Genomic DNA, 21,240 nt, shown 5'->3' on the forward strand with positions numbered 1-21,240 from the left:
GAGTTAATTCTTGGCCTGTGAGTTATTTGAACTTTTAAAATTCAGAGATATAATATTTGTGTGTTTATTTGTTTAATTAGTCTTTTATTATTCATTAAACTTAATTGCTTTATGGTCAGATACCAAAGCCTAATATAACTATTCTGTAAAATATTTTTAATTTTTTTAGTTGTACTATCAATTTTGTAAGTGTTCTATATATTTCTGTGTATTCTCTGGTTACTGGATGAGAATTCTCTCTACAAATATCTATAAATCTTATAGTTATAATTTCTTCCTCTAAATGGGTCCATTTGTGTTATATATTTTGAATCTCTGTTAAGAGGTGCATACAATTTTTTCTCTTAATTTATATTTTTTATGTGATTATTCATTTTAAATGGTAATCTGTGTCTAACAGTTCTACTCTCTGATATTCCTGAAAGGGTCTGATCCAGTTGAATCTGCTGAATATAATTTATACGTGTATGTGTGTGTGTGTGTGTGTGTGTGTGTGTGTGTGTGTGTGTGTTTGTTTTGATTTGGGATTGTGAACTCAAAATCCAGTGGGTCTTTCCCCACACTCCCCCCGCCCCCTGCCCCAAATATATCTATTGATTTCATAAAGGAAAGGAGAAGGAAACAGAGATAGAAACTTCAATGATGAGAGAGAATCATTGATTGGTTGCCTCCTGCATGTCCCACACTGGGGATGGAGCCCACAACCCGGGCATGTGCCCTACCAGGAATCGAACCGTGATCTCCTGGTTCATAGGTTGACGCTCAACCACTGAGCCATGCTGGCCAGGCTCCAGGGGGGCTTTTATCTGAGAATCCTGCAGGGCATGACTAGAAGATGTTTTGTATTAGCTTCTGCCTGGCATCCAGTGAATGTTACTAGCCTGGGACTCTTGTAATAATGTATTTTATCTCAGCAATTTTCAACTGCTATTGTGTGTGTGCTGCAAGAATTTTTAAATCATGCAATACATGACTATTTACTTAGGGGCACCGACCTCTTTTCCTGTCAAATTAAAAAATGGCCATAGCCAATACAACAATAGCCACCTGGTGTGAATGAATCAAAATTATACCTTTTTTTCTTTTTGTCAGATCAGCAAAAAAATATTTTTTTGGTGTGCTGAAGAATTTTAATAATTAGTTTAAGTGTACCACTGGATGAAAAAGGTTGAAAATCACTGCTTTATATTATTGGCAATTCTGGATCACACAATTAATACAAATTAAAACCTTAAATCTACTGGAGGAGAGGCAATTGGTCACAAACTCTCAGGACAGGCATCCCACACACATGAATGCACACCCCTCCCCTGTCCCTAGGAAGCCAAGCCAAGAAATACAAGCTTCCTCATTTTCTCCCAGGGTCAGCAGAGTGGTTTTAATTTCTAATCTATTCTCTTCCTGAGGCTGTAATCCTTTGAGGATCCTAGCTTTATATAGGGGTCTAAGAAATCTCACGTTGCATGGATCAAAGAAATAGTTTTCTGTCTCTGTGAGGCCATTTAGCACCAAAGCCCTTTGGTTACCAGGGTATGAAAATCTCCTTGGAGTGGTCAGGTATGCTCCCTCTTACAGTTCTGGTTTCCACCTACCATTTCACTTTTTGCACACTGGGTGTTTCTATTATATTCTTGTAAGTTCAGTTATTCATTTAGAGGGATGCTTGCTTTATTTTATTCAGCATTTCTAGGTGCTGTTGGATCCATTAATTTTTGCTCTAGAAGGATTTTCTAATTATCAAGTCTCCAATTTTTGGATTTATTTTTCTGTATAAGAGAAACTTTGTGTTAAGTATACGAGGCAAAGAGATTTGAAAGTTTGTGACATTCATTTTTTTTTTTTATTCTTAAAGTTCAAAACTTCCATCAGGATATAATGAGCCGTTGGGTTTATTTTTTTGTTGTTAATCGTTGTCAAAACTCAATGAATTCTTTCAATCTACAAATTCAGGTTTTTCTTCAACTAAGAAGTTTTCCTAATCATATATATATATATATATATATATATATATATATATATATATATATATATGATTTATCATTGTTTCTGTTCTATTAGTCATTACCTGTTCTTTGGGAATGCTATTCACTCAATTTGTAGAGTTTCCTACTTTTATCCAACTTGACTTTCATCTCAAAATTTCTATCCTATCCATTTCCCCTACATTCTGGTAGGTTTTATCAAGCGACTTCTTCACATCATTAATTTCCTTTCCTGCAGTGATTATTTCAATCTTTCCTGCCTCTAATGCAGCATTAGACCCTGCAAATGCCAGGTTCATCTTGTTATAACCTTCCTTTGTATCATTATTGCTGCTTTTCTAGTCATGCCTCCTAACCAGCTCTCTTTTCATTCTAGTTCCTTGTGTTATATTCCATGGTCACTTGAAAATTTCAAGAATTCAACACAGATGCTAGCTGTAATTTCTTATTTTTAACGCCCCCCCCCCCCATATCTTCTAAACATAATTTCAGTCTCTTCCTACGAAGGCCGTGATTTTTATCCTTTAATGATGCACAATCTCTTTTCACAGGCTCCATGCTGTTGCTTTTCTTGTTTATTCATTCATAAACAATGAGAAGCCTTTCAGAAATTTCAAATGTCCTCCAAGTAAGGTGGATCCTCTCATCTCCTACTCAGGCATGTCAGAAGCAACTTCTCAGATCTATTAGTTGACACATATTTACATTATCAGTTAAATAATCCAGTGACTTTCCGAAGTGGGAATGCAGGCAGGACTACAGGGTTTCTAACTAGGGGTGACATCACCACACTTCACAGAAGAGCCCTGTCACATCTGGAAGAAGAAAGGCCACTTTTTCAACTGAATAGCTAACAAATTTTTGATTGTCCCACTATAACTGTTTTAAATAAAAGTAATCAGCATATTGGATCTGCCACTTATCTCCCTAACAGTCTTTCTTAAAGACTAACAGTCTTTCTTATAAGCCTCATCCCTCCAAGTTTGCAAGGGAGAAACTACTATTTATTTCTTTTCCATGAAGCAAGCTACTCCAAGTAAAACTACTAGTTAAACTTTGGTGTCTGATCGTCAATCTGATACTGTACACTCCTGGGAAAGTTTCCTTCCTTAATTTCAGAACTGATGCACTGTTTTCCCCATTTTTGTGTTCTTTTATATTTAATAAAGATCTAGACAGGGGAATTAATTAAGTGCTTGTGCTCAAGTCTATAACTTTCTGTAAGTCATAAAGATTAATGCCTTCTTTGGAGATTTGCTTTTAACTACAGGTGGCCAAAGTTTTCATTTGGAATGGTGCTATGTATGTTCTGATAAGCTTATGAACCAAAAAAAAAAAAAATTTTAAATGGCTGATATTTTTTATTGATAATGTTAAGAAGTGTTCAAATATGCAAAAATTGGTAATTTTTAGTCACTCGTCTATTCTACGAGAATGTATGAGCTCATCACTGTGTTTGGGGCACTAGGGTAAGTACTGGAAATACACGGATGAACATGGCACTCTTAAGAAGTTCAAAGGTTGAAGACTGGAAACTGACATGCTAATATGTAATTTCATTACAATATAAAGAATTATTACAGTTTATAAGCTTGCTTTGGGAGTGCAGGGGGATCATCTAACTCTATAAAGTCGATGACATAGGCACTAAAAAGCACATGTGGTTTTCAGAATTTTTATGATATGATATAAATATAGAAAGGTAGCAAGAAATAATATATGATGTAGTGTAGTATGACTAGATCAGAATTTTATGAGATGCAAATAAAGCCAGAAGGGGAGGTCATGGATCCTGTATGCCCTACTAAGGAGTTTAATCGTTATCTGAGAGACAACAGGAGTAACTAAAAGTTTTGTGTTGAGTTAAGAAATTGGCAGCACGGAAAATGGTTGGAAGGGATATAAAATGAAAGGCTGAGAGACAGTGAGTAGTTCCTGCAGTAGAATTAAAAGACACAGAACCCTGATCTAAAAGCATTCCCAGTGTCAGTGAGACTAGAGAAAATGGATTTCCGAGCCCATTTCTGATGTAGATTCAGTAGAGATTAATGACCGTGTGCATGTTTGGGGGGTAAGAAACAAGTTAGGAATGAGTATCAGGCTTCTGTTTTAAGCTCCTGTATAGACAGTGGGGTCATTAAGAAATATCAGAATCTATGAAAAGGGAGCAGATTTGGGATAAAGAGAATTCAGTTTTGAATTCAATGTTCAAGTAACGAATGAAAATAAAAAGATGAAATAATTCAGAGAGACCGTAGCATTAAAAGAGGGACAAAGATTCCTAAGAAAACTAACACTTAGTAGGCAGGAAGGAGAAAGGGGATAGTTTTTTAAATAAAAGAGAGTACCACATGTACACAAGTACCAAATGTACAGCTCTAGACTTAGCATTTGCTTATTTCTACAAAGAAAACTATACTCCATTTGTAATTTTCCACATTTTGAAATAGCTAAACATTTAACCACTTATAACATGAGTAAAAATTGAACAATCCCGGAAAAATCAGAATGTCTAATTGTGATTGCTCTGATTCCTGTAGTCGAAAAGAGGCCACAAGGGCATGGCGATGTGATCAAGTCTATCAAACAGTATCTGACTAATCCAGAGCTTTCTTGAAAGAGAAATAAAGTAGCAAAGAAGCAGCAACAATTTTCTTGAGCTAAAACCAACACTTCCAATTGTAAAACCTCTACAACACCACAGTGGTTATCTAAAGATTCTGTTATAATCCGAACTTTCAAAGAGAAAACACGCATTGGCCGGATTCAGAGAAATCTAATGTTTTAAGTATAACTAAGTATATTCAGTTTTGATAACCACAGAAATCCTAAAGAATGTTAACATGTTGATTTTGTAATATTAGCCTAAATTTAAAACACTAGACCAGAAATAACTAGCTACTTACAGGATAATAACAATAACATTTAATTCTTAATATTTTGCATGTAAAAATTTTCCTTTAATGTCTAATATCATTCCATAAACAAATATGTAACAGTGAGGATGAGGTTTATGTTAAATTATAGCAGGATAAAAATATTTATTGGCAATAATGAGGTAATCTTCAGTTATGGAAGAGAGGTCCATCTATTTTGACTTATATCATCATACAGCAAAAATTTTACTTTCTCAGGTTCTGAATTCCAATTTCAAATCTTTTAAGTGTAAATTCTAGACTGTTTTAAAAAAAACATATAACACTGCCTTTAAAAAATAGGATTCAAAGATTAACTTCTAAATATCCTCTTTTTTTAGTGAATACAAAAGATACTAATGAATTATGCTCTAAGCAAATATTTCTCACACTAACAACAGGATATCTATTTTTAGCTGCAGGTTTGGCTTAAAGTGAATGGCGTTCACCCTATGATAAACTGTAGTATATACTATAGTATATTTTCTCAAAAACCATTTTTGGAACACTTGAAAATATGTCATATTATAAAAACAAAATGAAACCAATTATCACAAGAGTACTTATTCTAACAAGTTATTTTTCCCAAAATATTATTTCTGAAAAATTTTAACAAAGCTTCCAAAACCAAAATGTACATACTTGTTTCATCACTAAATCTCTATTTCTCAATGAACTATACACAAAAGCAACCAATAAGTCAATAAAATGTTAGCAACATTTTATTCAAGATTAGTATTTTTTTATATAATTAAAAAGGAGCTAACAAAAAATATTAGAATGACATAGCTAATAAAAAGAAAGTTTATCTTCAGGATCAGATACAAAAACATTCCTCTTATGATGGTGGGTCTTTTCACTCACTAATTTATAACAGAATTCATAGCAACAGCACCTAATAAATATAACAAATCAAACCTAAAGAAATCTAGGAACTGATTATGTACATTGACTATTAACAGTATTAATTTTTACAGTTCTTAATGGATTTTAAAAGCAAATTAAGTATAATGCCTAAATGTAAAAGCATCACAGAAATTGTAATTCATTGTAGCTCCGGCTTTACAACTGTTCCTTTAAAATACATGTTTCCTCTTGTAATTAAATATTTTTTAAAAATACAAAGCTGCAGAGTCTCAGAGAGCATACTTACCACTCATGATGAAAACCAACCTTTCCAAAACATATTGTTCAAAACAACAATCCAGCAGCAAAGGGAGCTATGCTAATCTCTAGAGGTGGAAGCCGATGGTGTAAACACACACACTGGAACATGCAGCACACAGAAAATGAAAAGAGCTGTCTATTGTTTTAGAAAAAAAAGCCCTGGAAGCAAAGCATAACTGCACAGCACGAGATAGATATCACTAGCAAACATCAAATTAATGCCCAAGATGCATCTAACTGGATTTAATTTCTTTCCAGCTAGTTATCCTAGCCTCTTTCATATACCACTAGAACAACTCAAAATGGCAGGGAGAAAATATTCGAACCAGGATGTATAAGATGTTCTCAATTATATCAGCATGAGTTGTTACCACGGCAACATTAGACCAGAATTATCGGTTCACATGTAACCAAGGAGTAGCTTTTCTAACGCTCTAATCAACCGAGACAAATACAATACTGTTTTATTCTAGAGCCATATGATTTTCGAATTACCACGTCTCTTAAATTTAAGCACGTATTTACCCTTCTTACATGTTTCAAAGATATAAAAAAAATTGCTGTTTTCTTCAAATACTCACACAATCCCATGTTGAACCTGGCAAGGAACAAACAGCGGAATGATTGCACCTAAACGTCTTTCAATTACACCAGCTCTTACTGCTGGCTGCAGACCTCACTGATATTAAAATGCTGTGTGCAATTGCTAGTAACTATTGGCGATGAATCTCATTGCCCAAATCGCTGATAGCTTTCATTTTTCATGAGCCATAGAGCTATACTGCACCACAAATGTTAACCATTTAAACATTCTGCATTATGGATAAGACAAAATATAATTCTTTATATATCTTTATCTGTAAAGGAGATCATAAAATAACTTGTTTATAAACTTCTATTAAATTCAACATTACAGAGTCAGATGCCACTTAGGTGCTTTTCAAAAGGGGGAGGCACACTGAAGTTACTGGCAATCACTGCTGAAGTGTACGATTCCTTACGTCAAACAGGATTAAGATGACAGATTGTATAGCAAGGTGGGAAGACTGGACAGAATGGTGAACAGGCTTTTCTGACTCCCAGAGACCTAAAGTTTGTACCAACATGGTACAAACGATCCACAGAATCGTGCCGTAAGTGGAACTTCAGCAAGTGAACCTGCCATTTTTAAAATATATATATATATTGATTTCAGAGAGGAAGGGAGAGGGAGAGAGAGATAGAAACATCAATGATGAGAGAGAATCATTGATCGGCTGCCTCCTGCATGCCCCCCACTGGGGATCGAGCCCACAACCCAGGCACGTGCCCCCGACTGGAATCGAACCCAGGTCCCCCCAGTCCCCAGGCTGACGCTTTATCCACTGAGCCAAACCAGCTAGGCTGAACCCGCCATTGTAAAAGTTGCCAGGTGAGACAGGAGTCCCAGTGATGGGGGAAGAAGTAACTCAGCAAATCTTATCCCCAAGAAGCAACCATGAAACTGGACAAAATTGTCAAAAACAACTTCGTGGCTCTGAAAATTCAGCAATCACAAGCAAACTGAGAAGCATTTATTCATGAAAAACTGCTGAACTCTGCATAAGAGCAGGGGGACTCTTGGGTGGTCTTGCTTGGTGCTGCTGTTTCCCCACAGCTCGGTCAGTATACTAGCTCTTTCTATCAGGGTGGGGGTGGCCATGACAACTAGCAGCTTCGCCACCAGAGGGGGCTGCCTTGATTTGAAGGGGAGGCCAAAACCCCCAAACAAGTGATGTTATTTAAAAAAAAAAAAAAAAGCAAATCATCGGATTAGAACAGAGAAGTGTCCAGCTTTGGTAATCTGAAGTGTGGCCTTGGTACGGAGGGGTCAGCAGCAGACTAGTGGTCTAGCAGGAAATTTAAAGGAAAATGGAAATTAGAGAGGCAGAGAGGGCCTAGAGAGACTCTCCGCATATACCTGGCTGACTAGGAAGCTATCCCATTGGGGAGACCCACCTAGGGCCAGCAGCAAGTCAAAACTGGTACAGACTTTAACGTGTCCTGAACCCCGAATGTGTTCCCCCACCCACAAACCACTCCATCAGCACAGACTGGCTCAAAGTGTGTGAGTACAATGTTTGATCAATCACCCACTAACAACAAAGCTATGCAGACACAGGGAAAACCCTAGCAGAGAAATCAGCAGGCAGACACCATGGGAGATGCAGTCCATAACAAAACAAAACAAAACATAAATAAAAACACCCTTCAGGGGAGAAAAAAATAATCAAAATCCAGAGCTATTACAAAAATATTATTTTTTTAAAGTCCATATTTTGACACAAACATTATATAATCCATAATGAGGAAAAAAACACAGTCAATAGAAAATGTCTCTGAATGGGCTCACATATAGGATTTAACAAGCAAAATGCTTCAAGACAACTATTTAAATGTGTCAAAAGCATAAAAGAAAATTGTGTTTAAAGAATTAAAGGAAAATATGATGTCAATGATACAACAAATAAATATTTAATATAGAAAGAAAAATTATTTAGGACAAAAATTATAGACTTGGAAAATACAATAACCAAATTTAAAAACTTACTACACAGGCCCAACAGCAGATTTGAGAAGGGCAAAAGACTGAATCAGTGAACCTGAAGATATATCAATAGAAACCATCCAGTCTGAAGAATACAGAGAACAAATGACAAAAGAAAAAAGAACAGAGCCTCAAGTTACCAACAAGTATGTAATGGGAATCATAGAAGGAGAGGATAGAGACAAAAGTGAAAGAAAAGATATTTACAGAAATAATGGCTGAACATGCCCGAGTTTGATGGAAAATATTAACCTACAAAAAGTTTAAGTAACACCAAGTAGGATAAACAGAAAGAGTTCCATTCCTGCATACATCATCTTCAAATAATTGAAAGAAGAGAAAAATGAGTAATCAAGTACAGGGAAAAAGCAATACAATTAATTATGACTTTAACAGAAATAAAAGAGATCAGAAAGCAATGGAATGATATATTCAAAGTGCTAAAAGAAAACAGAAACAAACTAGTTTACAATTCTCCATCTGGGAACACTAGCCTCCAAAATCTAAGGAAAAATATAAAATTCCAAGATAAACAACCCAACAATTTCTGTTGCAAGCAGAAATACTTAAGGGAGTCCCTCAGGCTAAAAGAAAATGACAAGACACTAGCCAATACTCAAGTTGACAGGAAAAAAATGAAGAGAACGAGAATGGTAAATATATATAAAAAAAGATTATGTAAATACATATTTTTTATGTTTTTTTCTCTTAATTTCTTTAAAGGACTAAACATTTTAAGACAATAATTATAACAGTGCATTGTTGGGTGTATATATATATATATATATATATATATATATATATATATATACATATACATATATATCCTCTCTAATAAAATGGTAATATGCAAATTAACCATCACTCCGCTACATAAGCCATGCCCACCAGCCAAGCCACGCCCACCAGCCAATCAGGGCGAGTATGCAAATTAACCCCAATCCAAGATGGCTACAGCCACAGAGAGCAAGGTTTCCCAGGTAACAGAGCAAGCCAAGCTTTCCATAGCCGTTGCAGGCCTAAGCCTCCACTCAAGCTACAAAGTTTCAATTATAGAAGGTAAACAAATTCAAACAAATGGCGGCAGAATGGAGCTTGAGAGAGCAGGCCAGGGTTGCCGCCGGCAACAAGGGAAGCAAAGCTTTCCCCACACCCTGGCCGGGCTCACCCGCTTAAGGCTACAAAGTTTCAATTGTAGAAGGTGAATTAACTGCCACAGAAATGGCTGCCGCCCCAGAGGGAACAGCAGGCTTGGCTCCACTCCAGGCTACAAAGTTTCAATTGTAGAAAGAAAATAAATTCCAGATACCAGGGCCTCCCCTTGGGTTGCCAGGAGGTGTGGCCAGCCTGCAAACCACCACAGGCCCCTCGCTCAGACCGCCCCACACCCCAAGGGAACCCCCACCCTTATCTGTGACACCCTTCAGGGAAAACCAGCTGGCCCCCACCCGTGCACCAGGCCTCTATCCTATCTAATAAAAGAATAATATACAGATTGATCATCACTGCAACACACAATATAGCTGCCCCCATGTGGTCAAAGATCCTGCCCCCATGTGGACACAAGATGGCCACTACAAGATGGCCAGTAGGAGAGGGCAGTTGGGAGGCACCCGGCCTGCAAGGGAGGGCAGTTGTGAGGGACCAGGCCTGCAGGGAGGGCAGTTGAGAGGGACCAGGCTTGCAAGCGAGGGCAGTTGGAGGTGATCAACCCTGCAGGAGAGGGCAGTTAGGGGTGACCAGGCTGGCAGAGGAGGGAAGTTGGGGGCAAACAGGCTGGCAGGGGAGCAGTTAAGCATCAACCAGGCTGGCAGGCAGAAGCGGTTAGGGGCAATCAGGAAGGCAGGCAGGCAAGCAGTTGGGAGCCAGCAGTCCTGGACTGTGAGAGGGATGTCCGACTGCCCGTTTAGGCCCGATCCTACCAGAATGGGGCCTAAACGGGCAGTCGGACATCCCTCCAGGAGTCCCAGATTGAAGAGGGTACAGGCTGGGCTGAGGGACAACCCCCTGCCGTGCACGAATTTCGTGCACCGGGCTTCTAGTATATATATATATATATATATATATATATATATATATATATATATATGAAAATAATAACACAAAACTGTAGAAGAAATTGAGCTATGTTGGATCAAAGCAGCTTTATTTTACTAGAATTAAGTCAGTACTATCCTAAAGTAGATTGTGACAATATAAAATGCATATTAGAACAACTAAATCACTATTAAAAATATATTTTGGAAGATGGGTGGGTGGGTGGGAAGAAATCAACCAAAGAGATTGTATACGCGTCTGCATAACCCATGGACATAGACAATAGGGTGGAGAAGGCCTGGGGCTTGAAGGGGCCAATGGGGGATGGAGGGGGACATAGGTAATACTTTCAACATAAATATTTTTTAAAATATATCTTAAATAAAGACTTAAAAATATATCTTTTAGTTATTTAGTTAAAAAAATCAAAGAGGAATTAAAATGAAATCCTATAAATATTTAACATAAAAGAGAGGGTAACAATAACAAAAAAATCTATAAGATATAGAGAAAACAAACAGCACAATGGAAGATGTAAATCCAACCATTTCAATAATTGTATAAAATGTGAGTGGAGTAAATATACTAGTAGATCAAGAGCCAGGAATTATCAAACAGGATAAAAAAAAGTAAGGTCCAACTAAATACTGTCTATAAGAGCCACACTTAAGATTAAAAAATATATAAATAAGTTTCAAGTAAAAAGAGAGAAAAGAATATACCATGCAAACAGTAACCATAATACAGCTAGAGCACCTATATCACTGTATCGACTTTAAGACAAGAAATATTACTAGAGACAAAAACGGATATTTCATAATGACAAAGGGGCCAATACATCTGGGAGCTTTAGTAATTAGAAATGCACTGAACAAAAGAGTCCCCAAAATATTAAAACAAAAATGATGGCATTTTTGTCACTCAAAATATGTTCTCTGATCATATGTTTTCCTGTTCTATTGAATTCTGCTCAACAGCATAAGACAAAACAGAGAAATACTAATTACCAAATTTAGAAATGAAAAGACAACAGGCCAATTAGATAAGAAAACTTAGATAAAATGGAGAAATTCATGCAGGGATACAAATTACCAAACAAACTCAAGAAAAAAAAATCTGAAAAGACCTATAAAAAATAAAAATAGGAATTAGTAATTCATTTTTTCCCCACAAAGCTTAGGTCCACATGGCTTTCCTGGGGAAATCTATAAAACATTCAGAGATATAATGCCAATCCTACAAAAACACCTTCAGAGAAGGATGTAATACTTCCTAACTTAATTCTAGGAGGCCTGATACCAAAATTAGACAGGATCAAAAGAAAATTACATCCCTGGCCGGTGTGGCTCAGTTGGTTGGAGCATCATCCCATGCACCAAAGGGTCACAGGTTTGATTCCAGGTCAGGGCATATAACCGGGTTGCAAGTTCAACCCCTGATCAGGGCACAGGCAACCAATCGATGTCTGTCTCTCTCCCCCCTTCCCCTTTCTCTTTCGGTTAGGGGCAATCAGGCAGGCAGGGGAGCAGTTAGGGGCGATCAGGCCAGCAGGCAGAGGCAGTTGGGGGGGATCAGGCTGGCAGGCAGAGGCGGTTAGGGGTGATAGGCAGGCAGGCAGGTGAGTGGTTAGGAGCTAGCGGTCTTGGATTGGAGAGGGTGCAGGCCAGGCTGAGGGACCTCCTCCTCCCCCGCCAGTGCACGAATTTTGTGCACCCAGCCTCTAGTGTGAAATATAAAACTGAAAGCAACAAATGAACAAACAAGGCCAACAAAAAATTCGTAGACACAAGACAACAGTTATCATGGTTACCAGAGAGAAAAGGGGATGAGGGAAAGGTAGCAAAGAGTAAAGGGGTCAAATATATGGTGGCAGAAAGAGATTGACTTTGGGAGGTAAACATTTAATGCAACATACAGATGATGCATTATAGAATTGTACACTTAAAACCTACATAATTTTATTAATCAGTGTTACCCCAGTAAATTTAATTAAAAAAATAAATAAGAAAATTACAGACCAATACATCGCAATGCAAAAATCTTTATTAAAATATTACAAAACCATACAGTAGTATGTGAAAAGGTTAACAAACCATGACCATGTAGGATTTATCTCAGTTAGGCAAGCTTGGTTCAACACTGAAAATCAATTAATGAAATATACCATATTATGGAATAAAAAACAAACCAACATAATCATCTCAATATATGTAGAAGAAGCATGCAAAAATCCACTCCCTGTGATAAAACCTCTTAACAAACTAGGACTAGAAGGAACTTCCTCAGTAGATAAAGGATGTGTGCGTGTGTGTGTGTGTGTGTGTGTGTGTGTGTGTGTGTGTGGTGGGAGAACCAAAGGGTGAATAGCTGACATCATATTCATGGGTAGGCAAAAGTAGGTCTACAGTTGTAATAAAAAATAATACAATAATTAATAAATAATAATAAAAGAATAAAATCTGTATTTTGCATACTTAACTGTAAACCTACTTTTGCCCACCCCTGTATAATGGTAAAAGAGAGGATCTTTTCCCCAAAGACTGGGAATAAGGCAGGATATCTGCACTCACCACTTCTAAGCAACTTTGTACTGGAGGTCCCAGCCAGTGCAATGAGGTTATATTAAAAAAAAGATGTTAAAGGCATAGACTGGTGAAAAAGAAATAAAACTGTATTTGTGGACAACACAAGACTACATGTGGAAAATTCTATGGAATGTACAAAGAAACTACTAGAGCTAATAAGTAACTTTATCAGTATCATAGGATATAAGATCAATATACAAGAATCAATAACATCTTAATATATTAGGAACAAGCAATCCAAAAATGAAATTAAGAAACAAGTTCATTCACAATAGTATTAACAGAAATTTTAAATAATGTTTAGGAATCAACGTAACAAGACTTGTTCCCTAAAAATAGAAAACATGAAATAGAAATTAAAGAACATTCAAATAAATAGAGAGGCATTTCATGTTTATGAAATATTGTTAATATGGCAATTCTCCACATATTATCTAGTTTCAATGTAATCTCATTAAAATCCTAGTAAGCTTTCCTTCAGAAACTGACAAGTTGAGGATAAAATTTATATGGAAATGAAAAGGGCTAGTATAGCCAAAACAACTTTGGGAAAGAACAAAGTTGGAGGACTACAATAATTGATTTTAAAACTTATTTTAAAGTTACAGGAATCAAGACAGTGCATTACTGGCATAAAGATAGACATATATAGATCACTGGGATAAAACTTAGAATTCAGCAGTGAACCCTTACATTTATGGTCAATTGATTTTTGACAAAGGTGCCAAGACAATTCAATAGAAAAAGGAAAGTCTTTTCAACAAACGGTGCAATAAAAATCAGCTATCCATAAGAGGGGAAAAAGATCTTCACTCCATACCTCATATTATATACACAAAATTTAATTCAAATAAAGGATTTCTAGATGAAATTGTAGAATAAAAATCTTTATTACCTTGGTTTAAACAAAGATTTCTTAAGATTTAGCACCAAAGGTGCAATCCATAAGGAAAAGAGAAATATCAGTTGGACTACATTAAAATTACAATCTTTTGCTCTTCAAGGACATCATTTAAGAAAATGAGACAAGTCACAGAGTGTAAAAAATATTTACAAATTATGTATTTGGCAGATAATTTGTGTTCAGAATATATAAAGAACTTTTAAGACTTGATAATAAGACCAAAAAAAAAAAAATCCCTCAATTCTGAAAGTGGGCAAATTATTTGAAAATACATTTCTCCAAAGTAAATACAGGAATGGCTTATAAGAACATGAAAAATATGCTTATCATCAATCATTACGAAATACAAAATGAGAACCACAATGAAATACGAGAATAGCTATACACACACCTGAATAGCTATAATAAAAAATACTGATGGTAACAATGCTATGAAGAAACTGTAACCTTAGCAACAGGAATGTAAAATGGTAAATCCACTTAGGGGAAAAACAAAACTGAAAGTTAAGAAGATAAACATAATTTACCATATGACCCAGCAATTTTACTCCTAGACTAGAGGACCGCAGCATGAAATTCGTACACAGGGGTGGGGGTATGTCCCTCAGCCCGGTCTGCACCCTCTCATAATCCAGGACCCCTCGTGGGACATCCCTCTCACAATCCAGGACTGCTGGCTCCTAACTGCTCACCTGCCTGCCTTCCTGATCGCCCCTAACCACTCTTCCTGCCTGCCTCATCACCCCTAACCACTCACCTGCCTGCCTGATTGCCCCCAACCACTTCTGCCTGCCTGCCTGATCATCCCCAACCGCTTCTGCCTGCCTGCCTGATCACCGCTAACCACTCGCCTGCCTGATCACCCTTAACCACTCTGCCTGCCTGCCTGATCGCCCCTAACCACTTGCCTGTCTGCCTGATTGGCCCTAACCACTCTGCCAGCCTGCCTGATCATCCCTAACTGCTCACTTGCCTGCCTGATTGCCCCTAACAGCCTCTGCCTCAGCCCCCGCTGCAGAGGCTTCGTATGGAATGACGTCCGGAAGGTTGTTTGGCTGTCCGGTCTAATTAGTATATTACACTTTTATTATTATAGATAACTACTAAAGAGTAATGAAAGCACATGTCCATCCAGACTTGTATACAAATGTTTATAGCATCATTATGCAAATAATCCCAAACTAGAAACAATCCTAATGTTCATCAATTGCTAAGTTGATAAACAGAATATGTTATATCCAAACAACATAGTACAATTCAACAATATAACATGGGTGAATCTCAAAAGGCAATTCTAAGTAAAAGGAGCCAGAAACAATAGATTATATATTGCATAATTCCATTTATGCAAAGTATCCAGAAAAGGAAATATGTAGGAACAGAAAACAGATCAGAGTTTGTCTGAGCCTGAAGTGAAAGTGGGAACTGATTGCAAAAGAGTACAAAATAAATTTAGGGGTGATGAAAATGTTCCAAAACTGAATTACGGTGACTGCACAACTCTATCAATTTATTGTTAAATTTATCAGTAATTGTACACTTATAATGAGTGAGTTTTATGGTATGTAAATTATACTTTGATTTAAAAAAAGTTGTCAAGTGCTTCTCTACGTAAGTGGAGCAGTTGGCTTGAAGCAGATCTTTGCTGTGGGAAGAATAACTTCAGTGAACAACTTAATTATGTAAATGTAAGGTTGCTAGGCATCCATTACCTTGGGGGAATTAGGTAACAAAATCCTCTGAAGCTTGGTCAAGGCTGTTCCTTCTCAATACCCCATGGTATTGAGATCAGATCCACAACCTACTTTTCCAGACAATATCTTATTATATCTTTAAGTAAATCCTAAATTTTCATATTTTCACATATTTATGTATTATCCTATATAATAAAAGCCTAATATGCAAATTGTCCCCTCCACTGGGAGTTAGACAGGGAGTTCGACTGCTTGCTATGACATACACTGACCACCAGGGGGCGGCGGGGAACACGGCGCTGGCAGCAGACAGCAGTGGAAGTGCTGCTGGCTCCAATGGGCCCCGACAAGAGTGGGACTGTGGTGGGATGGTGGAGCAGGTGAGCGGGCAGCGCCAGCCAAGCCGGGTGTGAGTGAGGGCCTAATTGCCCCACCAATCGCCACCACTGACGGCAACCAGCGGCGGTGGCAGGGATGCCTGGCCCCGATCCATCCCTCTACAGGCGGATGGTGGAGCAGGTAAAGGGGTGGTGCCAGGCCAAGGCAGGTGTCAGGCGGGGCTGCAGAGCTGTGAGGCTGGAGGTGTGAGCTAGGGCCCAATCTCCACAGGCCACCCTGAGGGACCCCACCCATGCACGAATTCGTGCACCAGGCCTCTAGTCTACAATAATAAAAGTGTAATATGCTAATTAGACCAGACGACCTTCTGGACGACCTTCCTTCTGAACAAAGCCTCAGCAGGCGTGGGCTGCGGCAGCAGTGGCAGGCGGGGCTGGGGCCAAGGCCCTTGCATGAATTTTGTGCATTGGGCCTCTAGTTGTCTTATAATAAAATAACCTTTTCCCACTTTGAGTCTGAAAATTTTATTCATTCTGTAAAATGAAAATTCTATTCATTCTTCAGTATTCTCCAAGGCCCCATCTTCTCTTTAGTGTTAATTTCTTCTTACATTAAATGCCCACAGCAAGCTACTTACACACTTTTAAGCAACCATTTCACTATGCCTTGAATTGTTGTTTTATGTTTCCTTTTCCTACTCTTGTTTTTGAGGGTAAAAACTAGATCTTTTTCTTCCCAGACTTGTTTATAGACTGACGTAGTAAATACTCAAAATTTGAGTTTGCCAAATGAATAAAAACTGACTATTATATCCAGAAGCTTATGGAATAGTTGCAGGTGGAAAAAGTAGATAAAAAGGTAACGTGGAAGGTCTTCTAGCTTAGAAGTTACAATGATACAGATTCAATGGACTAAGAAATAAGCATGGAAGTGAATTGTCTTAAAGACTGTGAGCTTTGGAGAGGTAAAACTGACTACATAAAGTGTTCTGTTATAACCATTTTAGCTATCTAATTATACCTGAAAAATCCTATATAAAATTGTTCAATATAGTATTTATTTATTTACTAGAGGCCCAGTGCATGGATTTGTGCACAGTGAGAGGAAATTAATTAGCAGAAATATTTTAATTTGCCCTTTCTGTATAATACAAGTTTCAACCAAATTCACAATCAACAATGATAGATCGAAACACACGCATGTGATTGGTGCCAACGTGTATCACGCATGCGTGAATCGTTTATTTATTTATTTATTTATTTATTTATTTATTTATTTATTTTCCAATACCTTTTTTGGTTTCAGAGAGGAAGGGAGAGGGAGAGAGAAACATCAATGATGAGAGAGAATCATTCATTGGCTGCCTCCTGCATGTCCCACAATGGGGGTTGAGCCTACAACCCGGGCATGTGCCCCAACTGGGAATCGAACCGTGACCTCCTGATTCATAGATCAATGCTCAACACTGAGCCACGCCCACCGGGCTCAACGTTTATTTTTAAATTGCCAGTGCATGTCATATGTACTGGTCAGTCGAACGGTCGGTCACTTAGCCTTTTACATATATAGATTTACATATTTATTTACCTTTTTTTCCAACGTATAAGACGACTGGGCGTATAGAAGGTTTTCCTGGGTTAAAAAGTCGTCTTATACACCGGAAAATACGGTAACTTAAATTCTTCATTGTTTTAAGTATTACACATATGTCTCCCTTTCCCCCCATTGACCTCTCCCAGGTACTCCCACCCCCCAGCACATGCCGTCACCCCCCTACTGTCTGTGTTTATTGGTTATGCTTATATGCCTGAATACAAGTCCTTTGGTTGATCTCTTATTCCCCCCCATCTCCTTCCCCTCTGAGGTTTGACAGTCTGTTTGATATTTCTCTGTCTCTGGATCTATTTTTATTCATCAGTTTATGTTGTTCATTATATTCCACAAATGAATGAGATCATGTGATATTTATCTTTCTCTGACTGGCTTATTTCGCTTAGCATAATGCTCTCCAGGTCCATCCATACTGCTTAGTTCTTTCTTTTTTACAGTAGCGTAGTATTCCATTGTGTAGATGTACCATTCTTTTCTAATCCACTCATCTGCTGATGGGCACTTAGGCTGTTTCCAAATCTTAGCTATTGTAAATTGTGCTACTACGAACATGGGGAAGCATATATCCTTTCTGATTGGTGTTTCTAGTTTCTTGGGATATATTCCTAGAAGTGGGATTACTGGATCAAATGGCAGTTCTGTTTTTAATTTTTTGAGGAAACTCCATACTGTTTCCACAGTGGCTGCACCAGTCTGCATTCCCACCAGCAGTGCCTGAGGGTTCCTTTTTCTTCGCATCTTCACCAGCCCTTATCATATGTTGATCAGATACATGCAAAAAAATGCAATTAGACCACCAACTTACACCATACACAACAATAAACTCAAAATGAATAAAGGACTTAAACGTGAGATGGGAAAACATAAAAATCTTAGAAGAATCCACAGGCAGCAAAATATCAGACATATGTCGTAGCAATATCTTTACCGATATGGCTCCTAGGACAATGGAAACTAAGGAGAAAATAAACAAATGGGACTACATAAAAATAAAAGCTTCTGCACAGCAAAAGAAACCATCAACAAAACAACAAGAGAGCCTATCACAATGGAGAACGTATTTGCCAATGTTATCTCCAATAAGGTTTTAATCTCCAAAATTTATAGGGCACTCATACATCTTAACAAAAGGAAGATAAACAATCCAATCAAAAAGTGGGCAAAAGACCTAAATAGACATGTTTAGAAAATAGACATACAGAAGGTCAAGAGACATATAAAAACATGCTCAAAGTCACTAATCATCCAAGAGATGCAAATCAAACGACAATGAGGTACCATCTCACACCTATCATAATGGCTATCAATTCAGTATTTAAATGTAAGATTCACCAATATGGGCTTGTTTCTGCCAGAAAAACAGGCTGCCAATTCACAGGAAAGGAGGATAGGTAACGTGTTTGATGATATTCACCTCTTCAGTCCTTCAAATGTTGTAATTAGACAGTCATTAAGTATATAAAGTCCAAGATTTAAAATGTGCAAAACTTCATCAAATTCATCACTATATAACTTAATACACCATTTACAATCCATTTTAAAGGAATTATTAAAAGTTAACTATAATAAATCTGCTAGAAAGAGAACTCAATGAATGTTAATACTCCTATTCATTTTGAGTCAAAATGAAAAGCAGAATTCCTCCATGTTTTTCTTTTGAACTTCATGTACTTATATGTGCATGGAATCAGCTGTTAAATATTTATGTTATCAAACAGGAACTCTTGTTATTTAATTTAGTAGTAAAAGATGAAACACATTTAAGGCACCTGGAAACCACTATGTGGCCTTTATTCTGCATTTCTTCCTATACTTAATGTCACTAAAGAAGAAAGTGGGATTAAAACTCGTTATATTTCAAACATGTCTAAATTGGTAATTAATCTTTACTCCATAGTTTATGAACCTACTTTTTAAAATATTACTTGTAGCTTCTGTGCTTAGTTGATTTCTTAAAATAGCACTTTTGGAACAATCATATTCCAAGTATTTATTATCGAAAGATATTACATTCCTTTTTCTTGTCAAACAAGTTGTGCAAGTAAGCTGCTTTGAGTAGCTTTGAAGAATGTGGTTTGCATAAAATCTTCATATAGTCAAAACTCCTTCTGTAACTTATTCTATAAATGAATAAAATTTTGTGCTTTCATCACAAAAATAAACCTTGGAATTTTTCACTGAAAGGATTCCTCTGTTTCTGTTGTATCAGTGTTTTCTCCTCTATATCAACAGATTCCATAATAGGAAACAAGAGCTGTAAGCTCACCATGCTCATTATTACACATATAAAATTGTTGTGTGTATTTGATATTTTGGGGATATGAAAGACAGAAGAGAAAAAGAATACTTGATTAATGAATAATCAGTTACTATTTTAGTATTTCTTATATCATGCCTATTATTTGAAGGTTACAAGGTTCTCCTAATTTTACTTGTACATAATCCTATTTGTTTTATTTTGTGACATTGCAATAAAAAAAGTTAACAGCATTTTATCAGTGTGTTTTTTCAAAGAAAAAAAATCATGGCTCATGATATTATCTTCCACAACTTATACTTGAAAATGTGTCTCAAAAGGCCCCATACACTTTTAAAATGGTGAAAGTATAGTTCAAACATAACCTTTAATCATTACAAGCCCATGATACTCATTCAAGATACATTTATTAAATACCCACTATTTTGAGGAACAGGTATTAGTGAAACAAAAACAAGTTCAGTATTGTACTCATTCCTCATTGAACTTTTAATTAAATGATCTTTGAGATGCATAAAAAAAGATTTCCAAAAGGCCTTAAGAGATGGCAATTTAACAGAAGAGAGCAAAGTATGAGTAATAAACTTTTGTTGCGTGGTAAATTTTAATAATATACTATATTTCAATATTCATTAGTCCATTAACTTGAAGATATTTGAAATTCCTCATCTATTAACTTGCTATGTAGTAAGAATTAATTATAAATAATGAAAACCTTTAGAGTAAAAAACATTGTACAAATTCTTTACTTTCTTTCTCAAATACCTTGAAGGTAAAAAAAATTCAGATGGAGTAAAAAAAAAAAAATAACTCAATAAGCTTCTATAGAACTATGAAGGTACTATATAAACCAGGGAGTAAATTTTGTAAACCACTCTTGTTTTTGTTAAAACTGAGGTTTTTTTCCCCTTAACTGCTATGGAATATATAAACAAAACGAGGCAAAACCTATGCTGTTTGATGATCAAACAAATATACCAAAAAGGGCAAGAGCAATAAGGGTAGTTCTATTGTTCCTTTAATCAGAGTAACAAAAATACCTTGGGGAAGATTCAAAGTATAATGTGGAATGGAGGTACCGGTATTGTTTATATGTGAAATACATCTTTTAAAGTTCATGTCACCAAATATGGTTACATATCACTCTTGTAGCAAAGCAAGCAATAAATCCAAACATTTTTAA

General features: G+C 36.8%; 1 protein-coding gene across 2 annotated transcripts in view; it reads right to left on the minus strand.

The window, feature by feature from the left end:
* The window catches only part of PRKACB (protein kinase cAMP-activated catalytic subunit beta), a 110,389-nt gene that overhangs the window by 48,218 nt on the left and 40,931 nt on the right, over positions 1-21,240 (minus strand). The window lies entirely within an intron of this gene.

Source organism: Cnephaeus nilssonii (genome assembly GCF_951640355.1).
Source record: "Cnephaeus nilssonii genome assembly, chromosome: 7".
Classification (NCBI taxonomy): domain Eukaryota; kingdom Metazoa; phylum Chordata; class Mammalia; order Chiroptera; family Vespertilionidae; genus Cnephaeus; species Cnephaeus nilssonii.